General features: G+C 41.3%; 1 protein-coding gene and 1 pseudogene across 2 annotated transcripts in view; both read left to right on the top strand.

Moving 5' to 3' along the window:
• The window catches only part of LOC103824956 (transmembrane protein 161B-like), a 72,419-nt pseudogene extending 67,349 nt beyond the window's left edge, over positions 1-5,070 (top strand).
• The window catches only part of LOC127060968 (uncharacterized), a 1,003,595-nt gene that overhangs the window by 540,923 nt on the left and 441,162 nt on the right, over positions 1-21,510 (top strand). The window lies entirely within an intron of this gene.

The following is a 21,510-nucleotide window of genomic DNA, read 5'->3' as shown; positions in this document are numbered from 1 at the left end:
CCGAGTGGCTGATAAGAGGCCCAAAACAAAACTCTCACTCTGCCAGTCTTAAAGGCACAGAACATAATATCCAGCATAAATTACACACACACGAATGGGGATAACAGCATCCTAACGTCACTCTAGGACACTTGGCAAGTCTTATGTTTGTCTTGATGAGTATTTCTGTCCAGCATGAATTGAGTTCGAATTTTTCAGAAGGATGATCCAGGAAACTACAAGCCTTTCATCCTAAGCTTGATTCTGGGCAAGGTTATGGAAGAGATCATCCTGAGTTCCATTGCATGGCATATGCTGGACAACCAGGGGATTAAACCCAGCCAACATGGATTTATGAATGGAAGGTCCTGCACCTGATCTCTTTCTAGGACAAAGTGACCAGCTCAGTTAGGTGAGGGAAAGGCTGTGGATGTTGTCTAGATAGACTTCAGTAAAGCATTTGACACCATCTCCCACAGCATCCTCCTAGAAAAACTGTCTGCTTGCAGCTTGGATGGGTGGACTTCTTGATGGGTAAAAAACTGGCTGTATGGCTAGGCCCAGAGAGTTGTGGTGAATGGAGCTAAATCCAGTTAAGGCCAATAGCTAGCAATGTTCCCCAGGGCTCAGTTTTGGGGCCAGTCCTATTTAACATCTTTATTGATCATATGGATGTGGGGATTGAGTGCAGTAAATTTGCAGATGACACCAACTTAGGTGGGAGTGTTGATCTGCTTGAGGGTAAGACAGACTCAATCAATGGGCTAAGGACAACTGCATGAGGTTCAATAAGGCCAAGTACCAGGTCCTGTATTTGGGTCACAGCAAACCCATGCAGCGCTACAGGCAGGGGGAGAAGTGGTTTGAAGGCTGTTGGGTAGAAAGGGTCTTGGGGATGCTGGTTGACAGCCAGCTCACTATGAGCCAGTGTGTGCCTAGGTGGCCAACAAAGTCAATAGCATTTTGGCCTCTGTAAAGAATAGTGTAGCCAGCAGGATCAGGGAAGTGACTGTCCCCTTGTACTCAGCACTGGTGAGGCCACAACTTGAGTACTGCACTCAGTTTTGAACGCCTCACTTCATAAAGGACATTGAGGTGCTGGGGTGTGTCCAGAGAAAGACAACAAGGCTTGTGAAGGGTCTAGAAAACATCTTATGAGGAACAGTGGCTGAGGGAGCTGGGTTTGTTTAGAAAAGGTTCAGGAGGGACCTCATTGCTCTCTACAACCACCTGAAAGGAGGTTGTAGTGAGGTGGGAGCTGGTGTCTTCTACCGTGCCTACAGTGAGAGAACAAGGGGAAATGGCCTTAAGCTGAGACAGGGGACAGTCAGATTTGACATTAGAAAAAAAAAATTTCACTGTTAGCATGGTCAGGCATTGGTTGCCCAGGGAGCTGGTGGAGTCACCATCCCTGGAGGTGTTCAAGAGCCATCTGGATCTGGCACTGGGTGATGTGGTTTAGTGGTTTAAGGGTTATAGTGGCAGTGCTGGATGGACAGTTGGACTTGATCTTGAAGGTCTCTTCCAACCTTGATAATTCTATGATTCTATGAAATTTAGGAGTGTATAGGATAAATGGTGCTTTCTTAGCTACAGCATGAAAAAGGAAGTAAAATTTAGAAGGGCAAAGTGTTGATACCTAATCCTAACTGTAATTGCTAAATTTGGGCAAAATTTAAGATACAATGGTTATATGTTGGGATAAAATAAGACATGTTTAGTTCTGTGAGACCACTCTCAAATGCATTAGCTTAGATATGAAACCATCTGCTCATCTTGTTACTGTAGCAAGTGATAAAAGGGAAAGATTTACTTGAGGGGCTTTTTTTAAAGCCCAGTAATAAAGTCAGAAAACAGAGGAAATTGATAGATAGAAAATAGTAAGCTTGGTATGGAGTCAAGATGTGTTTCCTGCAAAATAAACTTATTTCTAGTGTTGCATGATAGCAGTGCCTGATAATCTTTCTGTGTCAGGCTGTATTCCAGAAGGAATTTGGCAGTATGCCATAGGACAAAGCTTCCTCGCGGTTTTTTGATCCTCACTACTATAATCTTATCTTTGTTATTTCATATATGTAGTAACCTACCAAGTGACTGGCATTGGACTTCAAAAAGTTAGGAGGTACAACTATCAGTAATTGTTTATGAGAGAACTGCTCTAGTTGTTGTGAATGCATAGTTTTAGTTTTGGGAGTTTTCATCTCATTGATTAAATATATGTGGTGTTTCCTAAATCCATTTATCCAGTACTTCAAAAAACTTTAGGAAGCTCAGGGCCACTAAATATAATCTTACCTGGTTTTACTAGGCATGCCGGCTTTCTTTACTTCTGGTACTTTTGCCAGTAAAGTCTTTCCTACCTGTTTTCCTACAATGATCATTACTTTTTTTAAATTTGCTCTTTTCATTATACACCACCAATTATCTTTAAATATTTTTTCTCATACTTTTTCTTCTGTCAATGTTTTACTGCTTTTTTTTCACATTTCAGTTTTCTGATGCTTGATCATCTCAAAGCCTTTTGGGGCTTCAAAGCTATTAAAAAAAAAGTCAGGTGTGCCTGCATCATTTTTTGCCACCTTGTATTGTGTTATTTTCTAAAACCCAGTGAACTTTTACTGCTTGTTTGCTATTTGCTATTTATTTGGGATATGGTTTAGTGGTGAGCACAGTGGTGTTGTGTTAACAGTTGGATTCAATCACCTTAGAGGTCTTTTCCAATCTTAATGATTCTATTATTCTATTGATTTAATTACTTTTTTACCTTCTTAATTTGATCTAGCCTTTTAGATCAACAGCTTATGTAAAACATGTAATGTAGCAATCTTGAGAAAGCTGGAACAGATTGGGAACAGGGAGGGATAAATCTGAGTGGTTCTCAATGAACCTGAAATGAAGATCATTTAAATGCTTTGTTATTGATTAACTGCTAATGAAAATTCCTCTTGTCATTGTTTTTAAAGTACTGGTTTTATCCATTTGGAGAACTTGCAAATATCTTATTTTGAAAAGGGGCTACAATATTAGCCAAAGTTTCATTTACCTTTGATCAGGCTTTGGACTGTTTGTACAGTCACAGTACTACATTTTTGAAATGGGATTTAGTTTGTAAATAACTTAGCATAATCATATATTTAGCTTTGAGATGTCTCTCAAAATTCTAGTGTATTCAAATATTAATATTTGAATTATAACATTCAGTTTGGATAAGCAAAATTGCTCGTGTTAATAGAATCACTACTTTTAATTATTTTTTTTCAGCATTTACTTTTGGGATTGTGTCCTGAAACTAGAATTCATTATAGGGACCTTCATTAGGTCTTTTGAAGACAATATATCACATACTAAAACATGCTATAAAACTTGTAAAATAGGGGGGAGGTTTGCATAAGAACTGTTTTTTTTTTTTTAAAATTGCTTGTTTTTCCTGAACAGATGCATAAAGGTTTATTTTGATCACCCAGAACTTATGGATTACTCTTTTCTATTTTCCCAGGTGGCTTGGGTATTCTGTTATCTTTGTGTAATTGCACTGCAGTATATTGCACCATTGGTAATGGTACTTAATTCAACTCTGCTTTTGAAAACACTAGGTAGGCAACATTTGATGAACAAAACTGAGTTCTATTCAATATAGGACATTTATATTTTCAGTCTCCTGAAGAAAATTAGAATCTAGTCTAACCCTGCTGCTCAAGCAGTTAGCTACAGGGGGTTGCCAAAGACTGTGCCCAGTTGGGTTTTGAGTATCTCCAAGGAGGGAGAATCTACAACCTCTCTGAGCAACCTGTTCCAGTGTTTGACCACACTCACAGTAAAAAAAAAGTGTTTTCTTGTGTTCTCATGGAATATCCTGTGCTTTAATTTGTGCCTATTGCCTCTTGTCCCGTCAATGGGCAGTAGAAGAGCTTGGCTCCCTCTTATTCATTCCCTCCCATCAGGTATTTATATGGTATAAGATCCACCCCCCCCCCCCCCCCGAGCCTTCTCTCCTCCAGGCTCAACAGTCCCAGCTCTCTCAACCCCTCCTCATATGAAAGATGCTCCAGTCCCTTAATTATCTTTTTGGCCCTGAGATGGACTGTCTGCAGTATGTCCATGTACTGGGAAACCCAGAACTGGACACAGGATTCCAGGTATGGCCTCACCAGTGCTGAATACACAGGAAGGCTCGCCTTGACCTGTTGGCAAACAGCTGATAAACAGCTTTTAAGCTGTACTCTTCTCTTGCTACCTTGACATCTTTCAACAATGAGCTGTATAAAGCATTGTTTATTTAACTTTATGGATATCTGACAATTTTTTTTAAAATACTTCAAACTTTTGTGAACTTTTTGGACAGAAATTGTAAGGTGTGGGGGTTTATTTCATTATTGGGAGATCTGATGTCACCGGTTTTTTCTTTCTTTTGAGGGATGTCTTTTACAGCTTACCATGCAATACCAGCATTCATTTTGCCAAATGTGAACAGAAAGAAATAGGCATTATTAGTCTGTGATTCATTCCATCATAAAATAGACATCTACATCTGGTGAGATGAGTCATGCCCAGCACTGATAAGGTCCCAAGGTAACTGATTCACATGTAAAAATGAGGATGTTAAAAGATAAGGTGAATCCTACCCTGATGGCTTACTAGTATTATCAGGAAGCTATGTGGATGGACACAATTAGTATTTACTAATTTATAAGTAAAATTGTGGCTTTTTTTTTTTTTGACAAATATATATAAAATAATTATTGAGTTGCTAGAAATAATAGAACTTAAAATCTAATTCAGCAAGTTTCTTATATGTTACTCTGTTTTTTAACAGGTAATTATTTTGGGGGCATCTACCCAGAATCTGATTCGGACACTTCAGTAGAAAACCATCTGCTTCCCTGTTCAATTTTTCCTGAGTCTCCATCTGTTGATGGAAAGACAAAAATAACTGTAGTGCCAGTAACAATGGCTTTGGGAAGCCTAAAGAATATTTTCACTCCTCTCCTATTCTGAGGACTCTTGCCTTTCCTCACCTGGTGGATTGCTGCTTGTCTCTTTTCCACAAGCCTCTTTGGGCTTTTCTATGACCAGTACCTGACTGTTGCATAAACCAATCAACTGACAGAGCAAGTATGAGATCAAATTCTAGATAGAAACCCAAGTATCCAAGAGGAGATGAAGAAAAACTATATATTAAGAAAAAACATATCAGCATTTAGTCTTAAACATTTATTCTATGTTTTCTGGGTGAATATTGTTTATGTTTAAATCACAACTGGATTTGTTACTTTTTGTTACTGAAATGGTAGATAACCAATTGAATTATGGTACTGGATTGACTGACATTATTGTGTGGTGGGTATTAGTGGACGTGTTGAAAAGATAGCACTTCAGAGTATATTTTCCATAAACAGCAAGCCACCCTCAAAATTTTGCATTTTAAGAATCAAGAGTCAGTGACTGAACTATGTCAGTAGGGTACCATATATGCTAATGGTGGCTGCCTAGTAAGCAAAGTCTTGAAACAGCCATGCAGTGAAACACTGGGGTTTTTTTTAAAAAAAAAAAACGTTGGATAGCTCTTGATCACCTTTCTCCATAAAAAATTGAATAATCCAAAAGGACAAGGGAGATACTTTAAATTACAGTAACAAAAGCTGTATAAAATTTAAATTAACACAGGAATATATGTGTGAACCTGGCAGGTATTGCTGCCTAAATGTGTGCATTAATGCTTGTGCAGTAAGAAGGGTGTTATAAATATTATTTCAGTCCCAGCAGTCATTTTGAAGTAATGGCCATGTGGGACATCTGGGTCTTTTAAATTTCTTCTTTTCAGGTCATGGATAAATTCCATTGAAATAAGAAAATAATTGAAGTAGATTAGTGACACCAGTCAATTATTTCAAAATAAAATGGTTTAATGCTGCTGATTGATGTATCTGCATAATGTACATTTAAATATATATTCTATATTAAATATAGATTATATATTTTATCTATTAAATATTGAATCTTTATTTTAAATTGCTGAATGTATGTTACAAGGCAGTGGGTCAGGGATATATGTGTATCTAGTAATTTCAAGATCCCTTTTAAATTTTTTTGACAATTCACTTCAAAGGGCTATTTATTTTGGTGCCTCTATAAAAGTACTTACCTATATTAAAAAACCTGTTAACCTTGATGTTTCTGCTTTTTCACATCATCATCTTTTGTCAGTCTAATCTGTGTTAACTTAGCTTTATAGTAATAATTAATAACTTTAGACTTCAGAAATAGATTTTCTGTATAATACAGCAAATTTATAGAGGAGTAAAGCATTAACTTTACAAATTTTGTTTAGTTGGAAGGATTGATCTTAAACATGAATGACATTTTTTCACAATTCATATAATCGGAAAAGAGGAATAGCAATTTATATGCAGTAGCTTTATAAAAAAGATATCACAGTTTAATATTAGTTGGGGGTTTGTTACTGTTCTTATACTCATGAATTTCTGTAAAACTTTGGCATATAATAAGCATTCATAAATGGAAAAGCTTAACAAATATTTTATCCATTGCAAACTACCATATGGAAAACCAAACTGTCAGTGAATGCAGAAAATGAAAGATTTAAGGTGGTGATAAACTGTCTTGTTATATTTAATGCTTTTATGCTATTTATTAATATATTAAATTGCACTTACTGATAGAAAGAAAATACGTATATACACCATCTTTTACCGTCTGCATGCATTTGGGATATCTGAGAACAAACACCTTGCATGATTCTTACAGTTTCATTGCAGTATAGTATCTAAGTGCTACTGGTACTGTAAGCTTTGGTTTTCACACTATCTTTTTGTAACTAATGGTGACAAATGCTCAGCTGTGTGAATTGGCCTAAAGAATATTTGACTTTATTGATTCAGATCTTGAAAGACTCCTAGGAAATGTTATTCAGGCCAATAGAATGTCGGGGGATGGGGGGATGGGGAGGGGGGAGGTGACAGAAGGATAGAAAAGGTAAGGATAAAAGGAAATATGGCCTAAAGGACCAACACCACTTAACACCACTTTACAACACTTTACAGCATTTAAACTTAAGAGCATTTAACTTAACTTATAGCTTCAGCAATTTGGCAAAGGATACATATAGGATATACTATACCACAACAGTAACTTCCTTACAGGTCTAACTTACAAATCTAAAGTACTTAAGAGTCTAGGAAAACAGCATTTCTCCCACATTTGATATAACATGCACACTTGTATGCACACGGACATAAAGAGTCAGTGAATGGTACCTGTGAAAAATTCCCCTTGCAGTTAGTGAAATAATCACTTCAGATGCCTTTGCATCTTCTCAACCGGTGAAGGGTTGAGCCTTGAGGAATGGGGGTATCAGCCCAGGATCTGTCGTTGTTCACCAGTCCTCCAAGTATAGAAAACCTGAGAATTCACTGGCTCTGAGACACTCCACCCAGAGAGGTTGCTGGTTGCAGCCTGCTGTGGTCCAGGAGAGCTTAAAGGGTCTCAATTTGGACCACTGTTTATAGGGCCACAAGAGAGTGGGCTTTAGTCATAACAGTGTTTCATCCTGGTCACACTTCGGTTCACAAACTTTCTTTGAAAGTTTGAGAAGAAAATTATTATCCCACTTGGGTTGTTATTCACGGGGAAAAAAGTTTCTAAGGCTGTTCATTAAAAAAAGAGCAGGTGCTCATTAGTCAGCACTAGTTCCTGGGAGCAGACTGTTTCTGATAATCTCAAGAGGAGCTTAGTCCAGGTGCTGTTAATCAAGCCCAAGGCCTAATGTGCATTTCTGAGATCATGGTGTGGCCTGGGTGGGGGAAGGAACGCACCAACAAAGCTAAGATGACCTCCCCCCTAGGGCAAAAACAAGTTGTCAAAGGACCCTGGCACTGGACCACGTGAGCTGAGAGACCAAAGAGAAACAATATGACAAATGAGTTCCTGTGGTTTAATGCCCTCCCCTGACCAGACAAACCACGGGAAACAGGGGCAAAGCAAAAACTTGGGAAGCTATTTTGTTTGAATCAGGAACTGCACTGCTGGTATGCTGGCTCATCGTGTTGGGCAGGTGCCAGTATCAGCAGTGGTGTGGGTATTGCAAAATCGCTCCAGTGAAAAACACATTCACTCTCTTGTGAAAATTTTAAAAGTTTAGTAAAGGACAATAGGAGACAAGGACCACAGAGCAAAGATTATTATGGCCGGGTGCATCTTGGCACTCAGCCAAGACTACACATCTTCGGGGATACTCCTTAAATACTTTTTTTCATTACATCAGCTTGTTGCATATTCATAGACCCTTATGCATAGTAAACTTTTTCCCTAAGCTAGTTTTCGTGTTCCAAGAAGTGTTTAGCATGGCTCCTCCTTGGGTCCGCCTTTTTAGAGCACGCATATTTTTTGGTTGTGGTTTTAGTCTATTCTTATCCCCTCCAATTTTTGGGCCTTGGTCCACACTGTCTTCAGACAGTGAGTGCTGATAGTTGGCATATCTGTAGCCGGTGTCCTCATCCTATGTTCATTGGATGCTATCTCATCCAAGCAGGTATTTAAACACAAACATAGCTCTTTCACTACTACGCCTAAGCTTAATTAACAACAGAAATGAAAACTATAGCTGTATAACAAAGTTACTTTAACACCACAGATACAGAATACATTTTAATATTTGCAAAAAGTCAATATTATAATATGTATCTATAACACTTCAAATAAGGAACTTCACCCCTGCACGCACTTCTCTCTCCAGCTCTAGCAAAAAACAGCCACAACCCTCTGTTTCTGGTCCCCTCCCCTTTCCTGCTGAAAACTCCCCCACACCCCCTCTGGTGGTTACATGGTGAATAGTCAACATTGAAGTTCCACCCCCATTCCTTTTGTGATAGATGAGTAAAGCGATGATTGACTCTCACAATTAACAGACAAATATGTATATAGGTGAAGGGAAGTTTTATAGACCTATAGTTATGTTTTACCCCCCCTTGCATTGTTATCAGAGGATGGCCTGGGTTCGGGAAATTTGGGAGGGTCGGCTTGTTACTATGGCAACAGCTGACCTCCAATCAAGATTTGAGGAAGTAAACTCCACCACTGGACAGTGAAGAAGGAGTCAATGGACAGAACTTTGGGAGGGGCAAAAGGGTTAAAAGGCAAAACCTCCATTGTGTGGGTGAGCACATGGTGGGAAAGATCCTCTGCTCCCAGTGCTGTAATATTTTCTCTATTCAGTCTTCAGTTGTATTTTTGATAAGGTTTAATAAACCTTTCTAAATTTATGAAAAGTGAGTAGCTATTTCTCTCAGATGCACTGGGACTTTTTTCACTATCTGCTTGGGTGCCTCAGGGAAAAAAACCCAGAATCCCGAGCTCGCCTTTTCCCTGCCCTGCTGGGAGCCGGGTCGCCACTGCCCTTCCCCCTGTCACTTCTTTGGCACTGCTCTGAGCTTTCGCTACACTGTAGCCATGTACCCCCTTGCCTCCCGAGAAGCTCCGCGGTTCCCGCTACAGCTGCGGAGCTTCTGATACATCTCGTCCACTACCCCGAGATTTTTGCTCATTCCTGCTGTTCCAGCTTGCTGCTTCCGAGAGTCCTGCTGGAGCACCAGGGTCGACTGCCCCAGGGGGTATGTGAAGCAAGCCTTTCTTCCATCCCTTCCTGTCTTTGCCGAGTCACCATTATCACCTGCTCCCCAGACTCCCACCAGAGCACCCCCTGCAGCCACGGGGGAATCGTCGCACCTGCCCTTCCCACCGGGAGCCTGCCAGTGCCCCTGCCAGCTGTGACTGCAACTACACCAAAGGGTAAAGTGCCTGCAGCCAAGAAGGCTGTTATCGTTACTGGGTTTCTGGTTCTGTTTGTTATTGCTGCCATAGTTGTTGTTGTTTGTTTGCCTTTTTATACATACTAGTAAAGAATTGTTATTCCTATTCTCATATCCTTGCCTGAAAGCCCTTTAATTTCAAAATTATAATAATTTGGAGGGAAAGGGGTTACATTTTCCATTCCAAGGGAGGATCCTGACTTCCTTAGCAGACATCTGTCTTTTCAAACTGTCCTAGGGTGATGTTAGGATGCTGTTATCCCCATTTGTGTGTGTGTAATTTATGCTGGATATTATGTTCTGTGCCTTTAAGACTGGCAGAGTGAGAGTTTTGTTTTGGGCCTCTTATCAGCCACTCGGTGAGACATACAGATAGCACCAGGACTTAGTGCTGCTTTTTTGCTTTTTGCCCTGCTTTTTGCTTTTGCTCTTGCTTCTGCTTCGCTTCTGCTTTGCTTGCTCTTGCTTTTTCCCCCTCTTCCCATTAGTTAATTTAGCTAAACAGTCCAAATTCCTTTCTGGACTGTTTCCCCCCCCCCCCCCCCCCCCCCCCCGTTTGGACCTGCCAGACCTGCTCCGGACTGGGATTTGGAACACTGAGAGAGTTTACACCTTGTGGCTGCAGCAGCTGCCTCAGCACCAAAGAGACTGATAACAGCGACCACCCCCAGGAGAGAATTTCTGAATTTGTCGTCTTTTCCAGAGCAGTGAAAGAGTGGTGTCGTCTGGTATTGTTCATTTTGTGTGCTGGGGGGTGCTGTGCTTGTCAAATAAACAGGTTCTTTCCACTTCTCTCTGAGGAATTCTTCCCGAGCCGGTTGGGGGGAAGGGCCGTGTGGGTTTGTTTTTTGAGAAGCCCTTTTTGGGAATTTGTCATTGTTTGAGCTTGGTGCAATGGCAGTGCTCTCATGAGAATATTTCTTTCCCTGGTATCTACTGTGAGATGTGATCAGAGACAGAGCAGAGCAGGCTCCAACTTAAGATTGAAAGAAAAAAAAAGAAAAAAAGAACTTTATTAACTTAAAACTACAAAAAAACCACACAGAACACACAGAACACAGGATGAAAACTTTCTAAACTTTTTCCTCCTGCCCCCACTAAATTTCTAATTCTATTACTACTTTTTAGATAATCAATTCTCAATTTTTCGAGAAGAGAGGAGTTTTTCTTGTACTACAGACTTCTCCAGGAAACAGTTGAAACTTCTCATGTTTCTGTGTCACGTGTGGCACTGCCCGGAGAACATTTTGCTATCATGACTTCTTTCTATGTCTAGTGCTTTCACTACTGCACATGGACTAGAGCTGCTTCTAGGGCTTTTTCTCTTTAAGGATGCTTTGTCTAGTTCTAAAAAAGAGCACAGTCCCTCTCCTTTTGGGACACCTGTCCCCCCCAAATTTCACCCCCTGGGGTTGAGGGGTCTCTTGAACAGAGATCTTCTGCTTCTTCTTCTCTCTTTCTTTTCTTCTTCTTCTTCTTCGTCTTCTCTCTCTTCTTCTTCTTCTTCTTCTTCTTTCTTCTTCTCGTCTTCATGCTCTTCCTTCTTTCTTCTTCTTCTCTCTTCTTCTTCTTCTTCTTCTTGTCTTCCTTCGTTTTCTTCTTCTCTCTTCTTCTTTCGAAGACAAGAGGGCACCACTACTACTCTCTTCACTCGTCGTCTCTGTTCACACACTTCTACATCACCGCACTCTCTTGGCTCTGAGCCATTGCTTCCCCCTAGAATACAGTCTCTGTGTCACAGGAACTCAAGGGTTCTGCTATGGCTATCTAAGAAAAGTCTAGCTAAAGGCTACTCTATCATCTCCTCCCACCTAGGATTCTTCTCAACTTCTCTCAATCTCATCAACTTCAGGAGGAATCAGTATTTGCAAGGTTTCCATCATCCCAAGAAGGGTTAAAAGTCTCAGGCTCTGCCGGTTTGATTCATGAACTCTCACGGCTGGCTGCCCTGCTAGGCACTCCCCCCTTCTCTTTCACGCCGGCCACGCTATCACAGGCACAGGCTGCTCTCTCTCTCCCTCCGGCGGGGGGGAATGGGGGATGGCTGCCGAAGCCCTCACAATGTTCTCCTCCACCCTTCGGCCTAGGCTTGGCCTACCTCCCTCCGGCCGCATGGCTCCCCTCCCCCCCTGCCCAGCTCGGAGCTGGGCAGGGGAGGGTCTGCTCAGTTCTAAACTGGAAACCAAAAAGGAAATTCTCCTGGGAGTTCACAGCTTTTAACCCCCTGTGTTCTCAGAGGCGTATCTATGCCTTCAGTGGACAAACCAGGTGCTAATATTAAAATCTGAACACCGATTGGCTTGACTACACCATCACAAAAAACTTCATTTCCTCTCAAACCACGACAGGATTCTCTCCCAAATTTGCCCTAAAGCAGGACACAAACCAAGACACCAAGTTACGCAGAACAAGCCTCATCTCATCACATTTATTCCTGATTTTGTGAATCAAATTCACTCCTCAATGTCCCAGATTGTTTTCAGTCAAATATGAGGAATGAAGATTAGATATGCCATCAACTACAGTACATGCATTGCCAAAGCCACAAAGCACATGTCAATCTAATGTAAAAGTTGCTCAGATGTCACTGTGAAGTATAGACGGACTATATCAGCTTGCTTAAGTAGTTCTAGCATTTTGCTACAATCCTCATTGCCTATATGCTCTTTAGATTAAATCTCAGTGTTGTGGTTACAAAGTGTGAGAAATGATACTCACTTCCAAAAATTTAGAAAGGTTTATTAAACCTTATCAAAAATACAACTGAAGACTGAATAGAGAAAATATTACAGCACTGGGAGCAGAGGATCTTTCCCACCATGTGCTCACCCACACAATGGAGGTTTTGCCTTTTAACCCTTTTGCCCCTCCCAAAGTTCTGTCCATTGACTCCTTCTTCACTGTCCAGTGGTGGAGTTTACTTCCTCAAATCCTGATTGGAGGTCAGATGTCACCAGAGTGACAAACCGACTCTCCCAAATGTCCCAACCCCGGCTGTCCCTTGATAACAATGCAAAGGGGGGTAAAACATAACTATAAATCTATAAAACTTTTCTTCACCTATATACATGATATTTCTCTGTTAATTGTGAGAGTCAATCATCGCATTACTCATCTATCACACAATGGTATTCACATGCCCTCTGAACAGAGAGAAGCTGTAAGACACGCAGAGAAGAAGGAAAACACAATTCTTATCTCGCTTGCTGTGCCTGTGTTGTGCTTAAGTAGAATGCAATATAGAGATTGTTTACCCAAAGTGAGGATGTTTTGTTCCTTTGGCCTCTCAGGGCCAAGAAGTCTGTGTGTCTGGGGACTGTCACGGGACATCCACGAGAGAATCAGAGATGAGTGCAGTTCTGTGCAGTTGTGAGCAACAGTGAGTGCTTGGCAGATTTAGTTTAGATGAAATGTACATAGTATAGCATAATAAAGTAATTCATTAGCCTTCTGATGATGGAGTCAGATGCATCATTCTCTCTCCCTCGCAAACGTCTGAGTCGTCTTTGATTTTTAATAGAGCTCCACTCACAGTAGAAGAAAGGCAGCTGGAGATGGAACCCCACAGTGGTGATAAAGTCTCCTCATAGCTCCGCAGCCTCTCTCCCCTCCAAATGCTGAGAGCATGATGCTAGCATCTGCACCCAACCCCATTTTCTCAGTCCCAAATCTCCCGGTATCTGTGCCCTACATGGGGGGAAAACCCCAGGCAAAGAGTAGCCAGCTGCACCCCTCTCCTGAGCTGACAACTTCTTTTGTCTCTTTTAAGTATCCAATCTTTATTGTCTCCTAGCAACACATATGGGGGCAAATTCCTTAAGAGGAAAAAAACAAAAGGAGAATTCCTAAAATCCCAACAGTTAGTGTCCTAGTTTAACCCCAGCCAGCAGCAAAGCCCCACACAACCGCTCACTCACTCCCCCATCAGCAGGATCAGGGAGAGGCTCGGAAGGGTAAAAATTAGAAAACTATTTGTTTCAGAGAAAGACAGTTTAATAGGGAAAGCAAAAGCCGTGGACTGAAGCAAAGCAAAAAAAAAGAATTTATTCACTGCTTCCCATAGGCAGGCAGGTGTTCAGCCATCTCCAGGCGACCAGGGATTCATTGCATGTAACAGTCACTTGGGAAGACAAACGCCATCACTCCCTTCCTTCCTTCTTCTTCCCCCAATTTTATATCCTGAGTATGATGTCTCATGATCTGGAATATCCCTTTGGTAAGTTTGAGTCACCTGTCCCAGCTGGGTCTCCTCCCAACTTCTTGTTCCCCAGCTTGCTCACTGGTGGGGTGGTACAAGAAGCAGAAAAGGCCTTGGTTCTGTGCAAACACTGTTTCTAGCACATATCCGAAACACAGCCTCATACCAGCCACTGTGAAGAAAATTAACTCTACCCCAGCTCAAACCAGCATACCTGGGATAAGTAGGACCAAATACTATAAAACTGCAGGGGGGAATGTTTATGGGGTTCTGTTGGATTTATTTTTCATGTGAAAAATTGTGGAAGATTTAACCACTCAAAATTGACTTCTAAAGGGAAACATAACATGAACTCTGCAGAGTGTCAAGAGACAATTCAGAAGTTAAAATACCTTAATGTGGAATAAAATCTGCATAGGGAAGGACTTTAATCTTAGAGGAAGAGAGTGACTAGAACCCAACACTAGATAAATTACAGTAGTGGGAAATATACTATTTTAAAAGAGCGAGTAGCTAACTAAATTAAAACCTGAAGTGGTGAATTCTTCTTTGGGTTGTTTTCAGACATTCTTTTTATAAGCTCCTGTTGGTAACAAAATTACTAGTCTCGGTAAAAGGATGATCAGTGAAAATGTACATTAACTTATTGAACACTATTGTATGATATTGGATTTTGGCCCAGACAAAAGAACCCAGCCAGCTTTTTCCATTCCACTAGGAAATTCAAATCTCCTGCTATGTGTATTTTGCTTGTTACCTCCTTAAACCACTGAAACTTTTCATCCCTACCATTAAAATTAATGATTGACACCTGGTTTTTGAAAATGACTAAAAATGACAGCTATTTTGTATTTTGCTTTGTGTGTGGATAGAGTAACTTCAACTAATAAGTCCAATAACTCCATTCTCTAAGAACATGTTCAGTGTTGCCAACTTCTGAGTTGATCACATTTGTGTTTAAATTGTTTTTTAAGCCTTTCCATATGTGACAGCAATAAATTGCTTGACTGCAAATAAATGCTAGATAAAGTAAGCAAGATGTTAAAAGTGAAGAAAACATAACAAATAACTAAACCACTGTTTAATTTAGTTTTGTTCTAAAGATCAAAATATTTGAACTTTGAAAAGATGCTGAATCTAATTATATCAACAGTAGTCAGAACTTGACTCTTAAAAAGTTAGAAGTATAAGTCATCAAAATGTCATGAACTTTTTTTTTGTTTATGAGTTTAACTTTTCATTATGTCCATATCTCTCTTGTATTGGGGAGCCCAGAAATGGACACAGGACTCCTGACGTGGCCTCACTGGTGCTGAGTAGGGGGGAAGGATCACCTCCTCTGACCTACTGGCAATACTCCTCCAAATGCTTCCCAGGAAACCATTAACCACCTTTGCCACAAGGACACACTATCAGCTCAGGTGACATATTGTCAAATATTGTCTGAGTATTGAAGTTAGGTTGAGTGGCTCAATATACCAGCTTATTCCAAATTTTCTAAAGGTGGGATCAGGAAAGTTAAGGCACAGTTGGAACTCAGTTTGGAAAGGGATGCAAAGAATAATAATAAGGGCTTCTAGAGGTATGTTGGCCAAAAAAGGAAGATTCCCCAAGAGTCGCACCATGTGCCTGAGAGCATTGCCCAAACACTTCTTGAACTCTGGCCAGCTTGGTGCTGTGATCACTTCCTTGGGGATCCTGTTCCAGTGCACAACCAAATTTTGGGTAAAGAACCTTTTCTTAATATCCAACCTAAACCTCTCCTGAGACAACTTCAGACCCTTCCCTTGGGCCCTGTCACTGGTCACCTGACAGAAATCAGTGTGTGCCCCTCCTCTTCCCCTCATGAGGAAGATGTAGAGTGCAATGAGGTCTCAACTTAGTCTCCTCTTCTCCAGGCTGAACAGACCAAATGACTTCAGCTGCTCCTCATATGACTTCCCCTCAAGGCCCTTCATCATGTTCATGGCCCTCCTTTGGACACTCTCCATTAGCTTAGTGTCTTTCTGTTTTGGTTTGAAAAGACAGGTGTCTGTTAAGGAAGGCAGGAGCTTCTCTTGAAATGAAAAATGTAAACCCCTTCCTTCTGAATTATTATAATTTTGCAGTTAAGGAGCTCTCAGGCAAAGATATGGGAGTAGGAATAACAGTTCTTTATTAGGGAAAAAAATAAAATAAAATAAAAATGCAGTAATACAAACCAACACTGACAAAATCAGAATACGACCTGACACCCTGTTGGTCAGGGTGTTGGTAGCAGTCCAATTAAATGGTGGCTGCAGTCCTCTTGGAGTGATAGATGTGGTTCTGTTGAAGCACTGATCCTGTAGAAGGCTGTAGTTTTCCTCTGAAGGTTTAGTGGTGGTGTAGATGGGCCTGGTTTTCCTCTGGGAATACAATGGAACAGAAAGTTGCTCCTCTGGGAATTGAGTGGGAAAAGGCTGCCTGTGGCATTCCAAATGTCAGATTATATCCAGGTAGGAATGCTTGGCTCCATCCCCTGGGCAGAGCAGCTCACAATGGGATTATGTAATTTTATTAGTCATGCAGTAAGACTCAATGGCCCGTTAACAGCAGATATCTCCCCTGAGGGAGGATTGGTTGTGGAAGAGATAAAGAAAACTGCCCCACCTGGTTTTGACAGGTGGTCAAATTGATAGATGATAAGTGCCCCACCTCTAACAGATGGCAATAGAATACACACCCCAAGCTACATCTTGCAACCTAAGACACTTTCTTATATTGTGGTGACCAAAACTGAACATAGGACTCGAGGTGAGGCCACACCAGTGCAGAGCTGGGCAATAACCTCCCTTGACCAGCTGGTGCCTGATGCACCTCAGGACACAGTTGGCCCTCCTCCCAGGTCACTGCCATCTCATATCCTACTTGCCATCAACCAGGATCCCCATGTCCCTTCCACAGCACTGCTCTCAAGCATCTCCTTCCCCAGTCTGTCGATACATCCAGCGTTGCTCTGTCCCAGGTGCAGAATCCATCACTTTGCCTTGTTGAACTTCATACAATTGCTGATTGCCCAATTCTCCAATTTGTTGAGGTCTCTCTGCAGGGCCTCCCTGCCTTGGAGTCAACAGCTCCTCCCAGTTTTGTATCATCTGCAAACTTGCAGAGTATCCCTCCCAGTCTTGCATCCAAGTAATTTATGAAGATGTTGAAGAGCACAGGGCCAAGGATGGAGCCCTGTGGAACCCCACTAGTGACAGGTTGCCAGTTTGATGTTACCCCATTCACTATAACACTTTGTGCCCAACCTTTGAGCCACTTGCTCACCCAGTGCATGATGTGTTTATCAAGGTAAATGCTGGACATTTTGTCCAGAAGGATACTAGGAGAGACAGTATTGAAAGTTTTATAGAAATCAAAAAATATTACATCAGCTGTATTCCCTTGATCAACTAGATAGGTTACCCTGTCAAAAAAGGAAATCAGGTTTGATAAACAGGACTTTTCTCTCATGAAGCCATGCTGTCTGTGACCACTGACTGAGTCATTGTTACAAATGGAGACAAGAGCTTAGGCAAGTCCTGCCTTTGACTCAGATTTCTGGCAGTAGCTTTGTTTGAGGTGGCCTGCATCCCAAATGGCTCTTGCTTGAAAGTTCTTAAGAATGACCAATTAGGTCTGTTATAAAATGGATTATTTATTGAATAGACACAAGATTAACAGACATAAGACTTTAAACAGACTATTTACTACACAGGATAAAACAAAAAGAACTACTAGTAGATAAAAAATACAGTGCATGATAAAAGGTACCTATATTACACTTAGCAAAGAAATAGCATAGGAGTCAACATGACTTACCACTGAATTGATGATGGTGATACCCTTTTGATTTTTACCTTTTTGCTTTTATATGTTCTCTGTATTCTTCACATATCTATTTGTAGCTCTGTAGCCTATTGTATTAGTGGCTGGTTTTCCCAGTAATTTTCCATGGCCTTTCCCTAGCCTAGGCAGAAAGAAAAAACAAATTCCAGAACTCCAAGCCCCAGGGAGTACAGAGCCCCAATCCTATCTTGGTTCTTCCAGGCTACCAAGGCTGAGAAACACTCTTCAAGATACATTTTCATGGACAAAGTACAGCTAGTGCCAAAGGGGGGTTTCAGAGAAGGGGCTTGACCTGGGGGAGAAATTGCATCACCACTTGTCCTCCTAATTGGTGCTTTTTTGTCAATTAGGCTGTTTTGCTGAACTTATAAAAATTGTATTCACCCCCTGTGAATGAGCTTTTGTGTACATCTTTCCATGACTGCTCCTGAAGGCCTTCAAATAAAAATCCACTTTTATATTGCCTCCTTGCGAAAATTATCTCTAGCTTCATTTCCAGGTTGAGAAAAAGGCAACAATGGAGTACACATAAAGTCCCTTCCCTCAGTTTCTGGAAAAGTAACCACAAAGATGCATCCAAACTTCAGGGAGAAGTCCTACACATTTCCAGGGTGTGTTTAGGAGACTTCTAGCTTTGTGAAAGTTTGTGTAGCTTTTATAGTTTTTAAAGTGAAGTCTCTGTCAGTCATAAATTCCAGCAGCTTATCTCCCCAGGTCTTGTTCTCAAGGCAAGATGTTTATTTTCAACTGGGAGTTCCACCTCTGGCACCAGAAAGAAAGAGAACTCACAAGCCAGATGTTATAAATAACTGTGTATTTGTTGGCTTTTGCTGTTATGTGTTGGCTTTTGCAACTTATTATTAATCACAAAAATTTTGATGTAGCACCGTTTAAAATCAGTTTTAACTGGTTTTGACATAGTATAATTTGTCAGCTTTTGTGGCCAGTGCCCTGGCCATGTGTATCTTATCTACGCATTAGTGTGATAAACATATATTGCAGTTTAGGCTTTCACAAAATATTAAAATAGAGACTATGCTAACTTTTGCAGGATGCTTTTATTTTTGTAACTTACTGACAATAGTAACTTAGATAAGTTTGGGGAAATGGCTAAAACTGTCTTTATGATTAGATAACATTGAGGGAACCACACAGATAACATTGAAAGAAAAGATGTGAAAAGGATTCCTGCTACTGACCCTGCGGCTATCAATAAGCCCCCATTCATTGTTGTGAGGAAATGACATACACGACTCCCAAAAATCAAATCTACACTATTGCATGAAGGGTGGGGGGTTGAACAAAGCTAAAGAATTCCCAGAACAGGTAAAAGAACTCACAGGAATGTTTGAATATGTATAATCTTCATGAATATGCATATAACCAATGTAATGAAAAAGTATATAAGAAAATGGTTTTAAGCTAATGGTGTGCTTCTGGCAGTTTGCCAGGCACCCCAGTGCTGGATACTGTCCCTTTTATCCCTTATTAAACTTTTAAAAATTTTAAAGAGAGAGCCTTGTTTCTCACATAGACCTGGTACCAGACATGGCTGGCCTGAGGTTTCTCACTAATTCATGTGAGGGGGAGTGTAAAGGCCTTTGAGCCTATTAGGGGAACTTCTAGGGTGATGCCTTGGAAAAATTTGCCACAGGTTTAGAGGATGCCTCAATGCTTAGGGTGAGATGAAAGGGGCTTCTCCCATGGTGCTCTGAAGCACTGTGTTAATCTGCTGGTTCCCTATAGGTCATTGCTCTTTGACCTGCCCTTGTACTGCCCTTGTGCCCACAGACCATTGGTCCCTGACCCCATACTTAACCCAGGACACTCACTGTTTGCTTGTCTTTTCGTCCCTGGACTCCTTCAGCATGACTCTACAATAAAACCCCCTGGAACTCTGTATAGAGACACTTTTTGTCTTTCTTCGCTGACTTATCTGTGGTGTGAGTGTGGATTGAGTGACTGCCTGTACTTGCCTGAGTGGCTTTCTCAGAAGATACTTTTGGGAAGTAGCAGGAAAGCACCATTTATTTTTACCGCACTGCTACAATTGGTGCCCAATGTGAGGCCCTCCTGTGGGCTCCTTGAAAGCATCTCCAGTGGCTGCTGCCACTGGACAAAACCTGCATTTGGGTATTCCAGTTTCCCTGAGGGAAAAAACCTAATTTTCTGGAAGACTTTCCAAAGGAAGTGGCTGGCAACCCTCCGTTGTCGAGGATTGGTTGTATCAGCAAGACCCCCATGAGATTTTGCTTTTGTCCAACCGGTGTGGTGAGTATGTTGTGGTGAAGGTCACATTTTTATTTTATTTTCAGATTTTTATCTTGTGGAAGGGAGAAAGAGCGAGATGGGAGCAAAATTCACCATCTTGCAGTGGGAAGTTTATTTCCAAGTCTATAATACCCTTGTTAAAAATTGTGTTGGTTTTTTCTAAGAGGGCTTTAAAGGCTTTTATTTGCTGGATTTTAAAGTATTTTACAGATATCACACGATAATCGGTTTTGTCAGTTGAGTTTTGGGACAAAGTTGAGAAAAAGTTATATATCTTGCAATCTGAGGGGAATTTTCAGGTTGGTAAATTTTATCCAATTTTTCGTTTTATTTATGAAGTGATGGAGGGTTTGGGGGGAGAAGTTCGGGGAATGTTAAGAGCTCAGTACCCCAGTTATTACCCCAGTTGTTTCCCATCCCCTGTGTCCCTGTTCCCTAGCCCCCTCAGGACAATTCTGGAGATGGAAACCACCTAAAGGTGCAGGAGAGCTACCTGCCTTCTGCCATCTCTAGTCCTCTCCTGTCCCCTTCTCAGGATGGCACTGGCCATGCCACCCTGGGCTCCAACTTAACCTTCTTTCCTATGCCTATGTGCCCAATTCTCCCATTCAGTTCTATGGCTCAAAATGGTGCCAGCCTCTTGGGCAGAGCCACCATTTTGCATGATCTTGCATGAAATTTTTCAGCCTTAGCCACACAAAATGGTTCCTGTGATCCTCCTCCTCCTCCCTTCCCCTCTCCTGCCCCTGCGTTGGGCCCCACACCTGCATCAGCAAGTAAGTGGGGAGGGCAAGTGCAAAAAGCCACAAGACCAAGCACAATATATCCCCAGGGCCGTTCTAGAGGACATTAAAAATGCTACCCAGAATGCTTTATTCCAAACACCGGATGTCACCACCCCACAACAGAGTTTCTCTGACATTCACCAGAGCATTGATGAGACATTTATTAAATTCATAGACAGACTAAAAGGCACTATTGATAAGCAAATTGATTGCCCAAGGGCTAGAGAGGAGCTACTCAGCAAACTAGCAGTGTTCAACGTGAATGCAGAATGCAAGAAAATTATAAAAGCAATCCCTCCAGACCCTGAACCCACCATTCAGCAAATGGTGGAAGCCTGTACCCATCTCACAACTACAGAACATATGGTGGCCCTGGCAGTCAGCAAAGGAGTGGCTGAAACCTTTGTGGCACAGACTAAACAAAATATGAGATGCTTTAAGTGCAGTGAACTGGGGAACCTCAAGGTGGAATGTGATAAAGACTTAGCAGAAACACCTCTCCACTGGTTATCCCTTCACTGCATGCCAAGACTATAAAGAGCATTTTAAACACTGTCCCCAGTTTCAATATCACCAGGAGGTCTGGCATCATCAGTCTTAC

This window comes from Serinus canaria, chromosome W, assembly GCF_022539315.1.
Source record: "Serinus canaria isolate serCan28SL12 chromosome W, serCan2020, whole genome shotgun sequence".
NCBI classification, from domain to species: Eukaryota; Metazoa; Chordata; class Aves; order Passeriformes; family Fringillidae; genus Serinus; species Serinus canaria.
Note: the sequence above shows the minus strand (reverse complement) of the source record. Positions and strands in the feature narration are given on the sequence as shown.